The sequence below is a fragment of the Lipotes vexillifer genome, unplaced genomic scaffold, assembly GCF_000442215.2.
Source record: "Lipotes vexillifer unplaced genomic scaffold, Lipotes_vexillifer_v1.1 scaffold696, whole genome shotgun sequence".
Lineage (NCBI taxonomy): Eukaryota > Metazoa > Chordata > Mammalia > Artiodactyla > Lipotidae > Lipotes > Lipotes vexillifer.
In genome coordinates, this window is record NW_006792928.1 from 468,891 (window position 1) to 480,034 (window position 11,144).

The 11,144-nt window shown below is 40.7% G+C and overlaps 1 pseudogene; it reads left to right on the forward strand.

Moving 5' to 3' along the window:
* The first annotated feature begins 418 nt into the window (after positions 1–418).
* On the forward strand, positions 419–10,525 carry LOC103073259 (ribonuclease H1 pseudogene; annotated as a pseudogene).
* Positions 10,526–11,144: the final 619 nt, after the last annotated feature.

Genomic DNA, 11,144 nt, shown 5'->3' on the forward strand with positions numbered 1-11,144 from the left:
GGAATGGAGCACAGACTGAGAGGAAGGGCAGCTTGCGATGGATCTGGAAAATTAGGTATTGGCAAGACCATGCAGGGCCTTGAAGGCTATGTTAAGATTTTGAGTTTGGATTTTACCCCCAGACCAGTGGAAACCCATTTAAGGGTTGTGAGCCCTGAAAGAGGAGGGATGTCGCAACTATCTCAGGGTCCCTAAGGCTACTTAAGGAAAAGTCTGGAATCACTTAGGTAAAACAGCCACGTAAGTCAAGACAAACGTTGGGGCCAGAGCTGGACCAAAAGGAGGGACAGACAACCGGACAGTTTTGGAGGATGCTCATCAGTAAGAGATGTATCAATATCACCGGGCCTGCAATGGGATGAGAAACTAACATTACAAGGAGAATTTTCATGGAATGTGCTGTATGTGGCTGCGAGGGATGAAGGCTTGGTACCGCTACACCATATGGGAGCACGATAACACACGTGTTGCTTACTGCACAGCCTGTTATGTAAGTGGCTTCTGGGTACACGCAGCTCTTCTGCTTGTATCGATGGGATATTCAAGTTCAAGGTCAGAGAAGACTCGGGCCACCACTGGCCATCCTTCTCTACCTCCTCCCTCATTAAACCTGGCCCCTCTGCTTAAGAAATACCAAACACATTTCAAAAACAGCATTCCAAAATGGCACCGTGCTACTTGCCCATTTAGGGTATACACCAGTCTCTCCAAAATAAGGGTACGTGAGTGGCAGTAAGTCCTTGACTCCTTGGCAATGGCCGAGAGGAGGAAGGTCAGTCAGATTTTACATCTGAAGAGCCCCATACAACACAGCATGTTTTTTACGTACACAAGCTTTGCCCTCACCCTACATACGCAACAGTCTATGGAATCCATAAGGACATTGAAACTCAGGGCAGTTGAGGTCATTTTTTTAAGGCCATACACCTGGTGGCAGAGCTAAGACCAAATCTGGGACTCTCTGAAATGAAGTTTGGTGCTTTTAGTTCTTGCATATGTCACAGAGGTGCCAAGAGCCAGTTTTACTCCCCAGTCATCAGTCAAACCCCCATGTTTCTGGCATGTAGGCTCTGTTTTCTATTCCAACCATCTGGAACTGAAGGCAGGCTGATCATATCATTAACTGCTGAGCCCTTGGGTATGGTTGAGGGAACCCAGGGGTACTGTCAGGAGAGGACCTGGGTCTTGGTGCGAGCAAACAACAGAACGTCAGTCAGCACAAAGGAACACACTGGTTTAGGTTTTGTAGGGCGTGAGCTGCATATCATTTCAAGAACTATGAAGAAGAATGCAAAATTATAAATACAAATTATGAGGGACAAGAGTGCATACTTATTTAAAATAATAAAGGAAAATCCACCAATTACAAAATCTAAAAATCTGACAAAACCACACACATGATAAAATTCACAAAAACAATTAACTGCCTGATACATATTTATATTTTTCTCCCTACCTTTTTCTCCCTGAATATTTTTTTTTTCTTTTTTTTTTTGGTATGTGGGCCTCTCACTGTTGTGGCCTCTCCCACCACGGAGCACAGGCTCCGGACACGCAGGCCCAGCGGCCACGGCTCACGGGCCCAGCCGCTCCGCGGCACGTGGCATCCTCCCGGACCGAGGCACGAACCCGCGTCCCCCGCATCGGCAGGCGGACTCCCAACCACTGTGCCACCAGGGAAGCCCTCCCTGAATATTTTTTGATTCCCTCTTTACCTGACAATAATTTTGTAATATTTTTTCTATAGGGAAAAATAAGAGTCAGCCTTTAACATGATTGATTTAAATTTGTTTTTCTTTATTATTAATAAGTAAATGAGCTTCTTTCAACTTCACAACTTATTTTGACAATGCCCTATAAATTTTTAGGGTTGTCAAATTTCAGAAAACCTCTATTATATTTTCTTCCTATATTACTTGTTACAGACACTCACAGTTTATGGCACTATTACAGGTTTGTGCCCTACAAGCATCAAAATTCTGATGAATTTAATTTCTTGCAATTCCCATTGCAAAAGAAAAAACCAATTTGGTGAATGTATAATTGCCTTCACTGACTTATTATGGATATTCTTGACAGAACAGAATTTCCATTTTCACTAGATATCCATGGAACTGAATCCTCTGGTCATGATTCCCCACGTCAGATGTCTGGTAGAATCTTCCACGGGCTAGCTTCTGGCTCCACACATTTCACGACTTGTCCTGTCATGGTTCACATCCCACTGTTGCTTGGCACACAAGGACACATTCATTCACAATACAATCTCTGGCCTTGCATCTTCTTGACATGATGCCACGTGAGTCAGCACAGTGGGTTTTAGCATATTTCTGGAAGCATTTCCTACTCTGAGATACCTTGAAATAGTAGACATCACACTAAGCACCAAATAAATGGATCTCAACTCAATTTTCCCTCAGTTGCATTCCAAAATGCCCAGGGCCCTTCCAACCCCACCTACACAAGGAGAATATTTTGGAGGGAAAATCAGAATGGAAAGAGACCGTGGTCTTAATGAATTGTAGTTTAATGGCATTATCCTGCAAATTTTACATAACTGTGTAAGCATGTGAACACACGGCTAGGACTCCTTGCCTTGGATTCCTGGAAAAGGCCATGTAAGGGAGGATTCTGTAGTTTAGACTTCATTGGCTTCATGGTAAATGCTCCGAGCACAAGGACCTCTGTCCTTCTAGGTTAATCTGTGATAGGGCAATACTAATCCATGCATAGGAGTATAAAAATTCTTGAAAATTAAAAAATATATATACTACTAATTGTCAAGAAGTTGACAAACTAAGGTCCCTCTGCATATGTGATAATTTTCAATGTAAGTTTCCATCAGCCTCCAAGGGTGAATGAATCATGATGACATGGTTTCCTTATCTAGTTATATACCCGTTTCCATGTCTTACTTTATCTTCGAATTGGGCTACAAGGTAAGCGCTATTATCCCCATTTTACATATAATGAACCTGAGGATCTTAGACGCTTACGTAGGCTCATCCTGTTTGTAAATATTTTCTTAATTAATCTTCCACCCACCAGACTCTCCAGCAAGGCAAGTGAAAAGAGGGCTGTTTACCCTCCCTGAAATCTTATATCAATAGTTGCTTCAGCCTAGAAACAAAAGGAAGCCCATCTCACCTCTGCCCTCTGCCCCAGTGATTTCTTAGATTTTGTGACACTGAATTATGCTGATATTCTCTCTCTCTCTTTTTTAAACAGAAGATGGGGACTCTCTCCTTCACTCAGTCTTTAATGGTTTGATATCAGGGTTCTGTCCTTGGTCCTCTTCTAATTTTATTTAATTATTTTTATATTGAAGCATAGTTGATTTACAATATTACACTAGTTTCAGGTGTACAGCATAGTGATTCATTATTTTTACAGATTATACTCCACTAAAAGTTATTACCAGATAATGGTTATAATTCCCTGTGCTGTACAATATATCCTTGGTGCTTATCTATTTTATACATAGTAGTTTGTACCTCTTAATCCCATACCCCTAATATTCCCCTCCCCACTTCCCTCTCCTCTTTGGTAACCACTAGTTTATTTTCTCTATTTGTGAGTCTGTTTCTGTTTTGCATATATATATTCATCTGTATTATCTTTTAGATTCCACATAAAAGTGATATCATACAGTATTTGTTTTTCTCTGACATTTCACTAAGCATAATTTCTCCAGGTCTATCCATGTTGCTGCCAATGGCCGAACATCATTCTTTTTTATGGCTGAGTAGCATATATATACCACATCTTCTTTATCCATTCATCTGTCGACGGACACTTAGGCTGCTTCCATGTCTTGGCTACTGTAAATAGTGCTGCTATGAACATTGGGGTGAATGTATCTTTTTGAATTCGTGTTTTTGTTTTTCAGATATATATCCAGGAGTGGAATTGCTGGATCATGTGGTAGTTCTATTTTTATCTTTTTGAGGAACTCTACACTGTTCTCCACAGTGGCTGCACTAAGTTACATTCCCACCCACAGTGTAGGAGGGTTCCCTTCTCTCCACGCCCTCTCCAGCATTTGTTATTTGTAGACTTTTTGATGACGGCCATTCTGACCGGTGTGAGGTGATACCTCATTGTTGTTCTGAGGCCCTCTTCTGACTTTAAACACTCTCCCTGGGTGACCTCATTAATTCCCAAGGCTTTAGAAACCACCTATATGTTCATATATCCCAAATTTATGCCTCTATAGACTGTTAGACCTCTGCTCTGCAGCTACCTATGAATATCTTTAGGGTGATCTCTGCAAACTGGAGCATCTATGAGATTTTGAGATTTATCTCCTGCCGGGTTCTTCTTAATTCACTCTACTCCTGTTACGCCGACCTTCTTTAGTATCTTCTAGATAGTTCCTTTCCAGTTCAGATGGTCACTTGGTATTTCTTCTTCCTTAAACACTTTTCCACACCTTCCCCATTCATTTGTCCCTTAATACTCAGATCAAATGTGACTTCTACAGGAGAACTGTCTCTGGCTTCTCTCCCAGAGACAGAGTGGGGAGCTGCTCCGATGATTTTTCTGAAGTGTCATTCCATCAATGAGTATTACTTTGGGCTGCAATGGTCACAGATCCAACCACAGTGGCTTAAATGCACAAAGGTTTATTCTCCCATGTAAAAGAAGTCAGCTGGAGGCTGTCTGGGGCCGATACCCTGGTTCCACAATCACTAGAATCCTGACATCCTAGTATTCTCAAGGTTACTTCATAATCCAGAATTGCTGCTGTCGCTCCAGCTGTTTCATTAGCCTTCTTGGAAGGGAGGAAAGCTAAAAGGATCTGGCTTAGTCATTTCCTTTTAAGGAGTCCTCTTGGAAATTTCACTGAATACTTACTTATGCTTCTATCTCATTGGCCAGAACTTAGTCATAGAGCCACATCTAGCTACAGAAGAGGCTGGAAGTTTTGGTTTTCTAATCGAGTACAATTAAAGGGTTCTGTTTCTAATGAAAACTGGGGAGATGTTATGCTGGGGTAGGTAACTGGCAGTCTGCCACACCTTTCTGTGTACGCATCACACCTCTTTTTAAATTATCTGTTTAATTTTCTGAATCTCCCACTCGGCTGAAAGCTCCAAAGAAGGGAATGTGTTTTATCCATTTTTCTATTCCCAACGCCTGGCACAGTGGCTGCCCACTAATAGGTCCTTAATAACAATTTAGTAAATAGATGAACTAGTTGTGAGAAAACTATTATTGTTATTAAGCGAATTAACATATTCTATAAGGCGCTAGGAAGAAAGAGACTCTCTGCCTTGTAGAAAGGAGAAAGAGGAGGAAGGGCACAAACAGCCACACAATTACGTAATCATGTCAAATTAGATCTTGGTTTATAAAAGCAGGACATGCTGGAAAAAGACCTTCTGTTGAGTGAACTCAATAAAAGGGAAATGAATCTTCAAACATACATTAACTCATGTCTATTTATGGTGAAGACAGAAAGTAAGTGGAAGACGATATATTATGGACATTCTTGAATGTTCATCACTGTTTTAAAATGTTAGCATTTCATTTTCAGCTGACGTTATTTTCTCTCTTGCTCTCCTGTCTAGTTTTAAATACTTTGTTGTGCTCATAGTTTGGGATGATGTATTCTGAGGAGTTTTATAAATCATTTATTTTCTTTCTCACTTATTTCTTCTCTTCTGACAAGTTGTAACTAATGCTCTGGCCCAGGACACAGAACAATGCAATTTCTATCCTCTGGCTGCATGAAAGCAAGTTCACAAGGCTTGGACTGGAGCTCAGTTGCCCCAATGAGCACCGTCATCGTGCGTCTCTTCCTCCTAAGCCAGCTTCACTAAACTGAGAGACCCTGCCATGATTTTAAACCAGAGTCATAAAAACCAGCATTGAATATTCCTGTGAGAGCACTGCAGACTCCAAGAATACATATTTACTTGTTGACTTAATCTATTGGATGTTAGCTCTTTTCACCAAGAGAACTCCCCTTGCAATTTTCAAGGCCTCCTAATATCTTAATAGTTCTCTCTTCAAAAAATTGTTTCTCTTAGATATTGAAAGTGTGTGCTCCTGTGACGGTTATAATCTCTTCATTTTAGAATGCATTCTGCCCCACAATGAAATGAAGGAAACGACTTTACTGTCTAATTATTTCCTGTGAGGTGTATTTTCCCAGCTAGACTCCAAATTCCTTGAATTTCAGGATGATGTTTCATGATTTTATAGAGCCTGATAATAATGTTGACGACACAGTCAACATCCAATTGCTACTTGTGTTTTGAACCAAGGGTTGTAAAATGAGGATTATGAGGGATGTAACTTATGGTGGACGTTTAAACATTTCTCTTCATGTATTTGAATGCAATATACAATCTTCCCCTTCATGTCTTTCGCCAACTGATAAAGCAAGCATTTCTGAAGTGCCCACCAACTCTCGGCATTGCGCTTGGATAGCCTGGATTCACACAGGAGTCAGGCACTGCCTGGGAGGGACCAGACTGTATTCCACTTCTAAGGCCCTGTTTTCTCCTACTAATCATAATCTCCTCGGCATCTCTTACACACACACACACACACACACACACACACACACACACACACATCCCTTGTCTCTGCCTTCCTTTGAACAGATACCGCCTACACCTTCATCTGGAAGACCATTAACCCTTTGCTGAGTTCACTGAACTTCTCTCTCTAGACTATTTTGCGATCACCCAAGTCCACTGTAGGAACTACGAAAATATGGAAAAACACAAAGGTTGAAATAAAACAACCTATAAAGACACAACCAAGAGGCAGAAAAACCTTTTTGCTAAGCGTTTTGTGAATCTGTTTCTTTCTCCTCTTCCTTCCCTCCCTCCCTCCCTTCCTTCCCTTCCTTCCTTCCTTTCTCCTCCTTCCCTGTTTTCTTTTGGGAGGGTAAAACACTATATGATGTGCCCTTTTACAATGGGGATGTTCTATTAAGTCATTATTGTTTTATAAGACCTTTTAATATATACCTTTAATATTTATGGCAAATATCACCTCCTTTGCTACCTGACTTATAATTTTATAATGTATTTTAACATAAACCTTTACATTAAAAAAAAATAAATCCAGTCAAGGCTTCCCTGGTGGCGCAGTGGTTGGGAGTCCGCCTGCCGATGCAGGGGACACGGGTTCGTGCCCCGGGCCGGGAGGATCCCACATGCCGCGCAGCGGCTGGGCCCGTGAGCCATGGCCGCTGAGCCTGCGCGTCCGGAGCCTGTGCTCCGCAATGGGAGAGGCCACAACAGTGAGAGGCCCGCGTACTGCAAAAAAATAAATAAATAAATAAATAAAGTCAATCATCCTTTTATTTTAAAAATTTTGTCTTCAATTTATGCTTAGAAAGGGTTTTTCTATTCAAGATCAGATAAATAAGTACATAGTTTTCTATAGTTTCTTTTATCTTTTAAATTATTAGACTAAATCAATCTCCCTACCCTCTGTCTCCAGGCAACAAATGAGACAGATTTCTGCATAGATTAGTTTGCCTTCTTTGGAATTTTAGATAAATGAACTATACAATATGCACTCCTATTTGGTCTGTCTTCTTTCACTCAGCATAATTATTTTGCATCATTCATGTTGTAGCATTATGTCAACAGTTCATTCCTTTTTAGTACTGTTGTAATAAATAATGTAATTATAATGTAATAATAATGTAATTAGTATTGTATGTACATGACACAAGTTGTTTATACAATCATCTCCTGAGGGGCATTTGGGATGTTTCCAATTTTGGCCATTTAAAAATAAAGCTGTTACGAATATTTGTGTACAACTCTTTGTGTGGACATATGCTTTCATTTCTCTTGATCAAATACTTAGGAATGGAATGGCTGGGTTATATGGGAAGTATACGTTTAACTTATTAAGATGGCTGCCAAAATGTTTTCCAAAGTGGTTGTACCATTTTATGTTCCTGCCAGCAGTGAATGAGGATTCCACTTTCCCTATATCCTTCCTAACACTTACTATAGTCAGTCGTTTAAATTTTAGACATTCTAATTAGGTATTTAGGATGATCTCATTTTGATTTTAATTTTAATTCCCCTAATCACAAGTGCTGTTTGGCACGTTTTTATGTGCTTTTGGTTATTCATATATCTTTGATGAAGTGTATATATTAAAATATTTTACCATTTTTATTGGGCATTTTGTTTTCTTTTTATTGATTATTATAATAAGTAAATTATTACTTTATTATTATAATAAATTATAATTGTCAAATAATATCATTATAACTATAACATTACAACTTTATAATTATAAATTTATTATAGTTTTATTACACATACAATTATTTTACATTAAAATCATTATTTTATTTAATTGTACTCTTAATTATTACTTTCTTTTAATTATACGTACAAATTTAGTATAACTTTATCATTACAATAATTGTTAATGATTGGTAGCTTGGACGTCTGAACGTATTTCATTGGTCTATGTTTTGCTCTATCACGCTATTTTACTTTCTGTAGCTTTATATTATTTTTTCATGGATAGCACTGCAAGTTTTTTATTCTTTTTAAATTTAATTTCTTTATTTATTATTTATTTTTGGCTGCATTGGGTCTTCATCACTGCGTGAGGGCTCTTCTCCAGTTGTGGCGCGCGGGCTTCACATTGCGGTGGCTTCTCTTGTTGCGGAGCACAGGCTCTAGGAGCGTGGGCTTCAGCAGTTGTAGCATGCGGGCTCAGTAGTTGTGGCTCACGGGTTCTAGAGCGCAGGCTCAGTAGTTGTGGTGCACGGGCTTAGTTACTCCGCAGCATGTGGGATCTTCCTGGACCAGGGCTCGAACCTGTGTCCCCAGCATTGGCAGGCAGATTCTTAACCACTGCGCCACCAGGGAAGCCCAAGTTTTTTATTCTTAACTATCGTTTTTTTGGTGAGAGGAGGACCAGGTTATCCTCATCTGTTTATTTCAGAAATTGGTAAAATTTTAAGAAACTCATTTTTAAAAAGTCAGAATTGAGCTATATTTTTTATAATTTTGGAAGAAATGAGATCTTTTCAATATTAGGTATTCCTGTCCATTAAAACGGCTCCTTTCTTCACTCGTTCAATATTCTGGATTTGTTTAATTTCTTGCCCATTTCCTAGTAAGCTAGAAAACTTGAGATCTTTAAGGCTTTAGGACTTCAACAAGAATCACACAATTTTAGAGACTGAAGCTGGAAGACACTGCAGATCATCGTGTCCAGTATCCACACTGGCCTATGAGAAAATAAAGCCCAAAGAACTGAAGCACTTCCTTTATATCTAGAGTATGTTATGTCTCAGTGGTGGTCCCTGATTATTACTTTGGTGTCCCTTCTATTATATCACTATATCTCTCCGATATCTGTTTCCTAAAATTGGCCTCTGTTTTGCTAAGGCCAGTGACCTTGACATGCATTGTATACCCCAAGTTCACTGTGGTAAAAATAACACCTTCCCACAAGTCATGATATATGTGAGGGCAATTTACTTGTCCAGTGTCAAGGTAGCAAGACAGGTAGCTCATGTTAATGTAAAGAGGATGTTGCCTAGTGATATGAATCATGGGCTTCCTGGCCTGGGTGGGTTGGGAGTGGGGGGCCCTCAGATGGAGAGATGGAAGCTTTAAGGCACTTCTGTAAGCTGGTCTTGCTACAGGGTGGAATTATAAGATGTAAAGTGCATTTCTTTATCATCTTGGAAACATTTTTTAAAGACATTGAGGCAACCACAGAGGGGAGATTGCAGGCTTTTCTAAATGAGTAGACTTTACTCATTTAGTAGAGTGGATCTTCACCTTTTATGGGTCAAAGGACCCTTAGAGAATCTAGTAAAAAAAAAAAAAATCCAATCCACTTTCCATATAAAGGCACACACGTTTCATACAAACCCTGATGGTTCAGAAGGGCAGAAAAATAAACGCATACAAGAATCACTAGTGAAAGCAAACAAGTGACTTTGTGAGCCCTTGGATGAAGGTGAAGGTGAAAACGCAGAGTTGTGTGCAAAGCATGCTGCCTTCAGTGAGCAAAGACACATTTTCTTATATGGGGGAACCTGTCATCATCTACCAGGACGGTTGCTGCTCCAGTAACGGGCGGAGGGGGGCTCGAGCAGGAATCGGTGTTTACTGGGGGCCAGGCCATCCTTTAAATGTAGGAATTAGACTTCCTGGGTGACAAACAAACCAAAGAGCAGATTCATGCAGCCTGCAAAGTCATCGAACAAGCGAAGGCTCAGACCATCAGTAAGTTGGTTCTCTACACGGACAGCATGTTTACTATCCGTGGCGTCACTAATTGGGTGTAAGTCTGGAAGAAGAATGGATGCAGGACAAGCACAGGGAAGGAGGTGATCAACAAAGAGGACTTCGTGGAACTGGACAGGCTTGTCCAGGGCATGGACATTCAGTGGATGCATGTTCCTGGACGTTCGGGATTTGTAGGCAATGAAGAAGCTGACAGAGTAGCAAGACAAGGCGCGAAGCAACCTGAAGACCGACCAGGTCCTTTAATTCTTGGAAAAACTTGAGCCAGTGGCTGTTTGTCACCTTTACTTACTGGTGTGAAAAATAAAACTATAGGCTGGACCACTGCAGTCGATGGGCAAAACAAAACAAAACAAAAAGACCCATCTATGGGTTTCACAAGCCCTGCCACAACTCTTCCCAAGGGTTTCATGTTCTCTTAGTTAAGAATTCCTGGGGAAGAAGCAAGTAGTCTGTTAACTATTTTAGCATCATCAGGTAAGGAAAGGGAGAAGAAATAAATTATGTGTATGTGTGAAGGTGAGGATGGGAAGTCTAACCTGGGATGCATTAATCAATATAAAATGATTTTTCTGGGCTTCCCTGGTGGCGCAGTGGTTGGGAGTCCGCCTGCCGATGCAGGGGACACGGGTTCGTGCCCCGGGCCGGGAAGATCCCACGTGCCGCGGAGCGGCTGGGCCTGTGAGCCATGGCCGCTGAGCCTGCGCGTCCGGAGCCTGTGCTCCGCAGCGGGAGAGGCCACAGCAGTAAGAGGCCCGCGTACCGCAAAAAAAAAAAAAAAAAAGATTTTTCTAAAAATCTGAGTGAATATGTCCCAGGATCAAAAGAAAAACTTGTTTTTTACACTCCTGGAAACAGAGCTCAGGGTACGTCAATTTACTA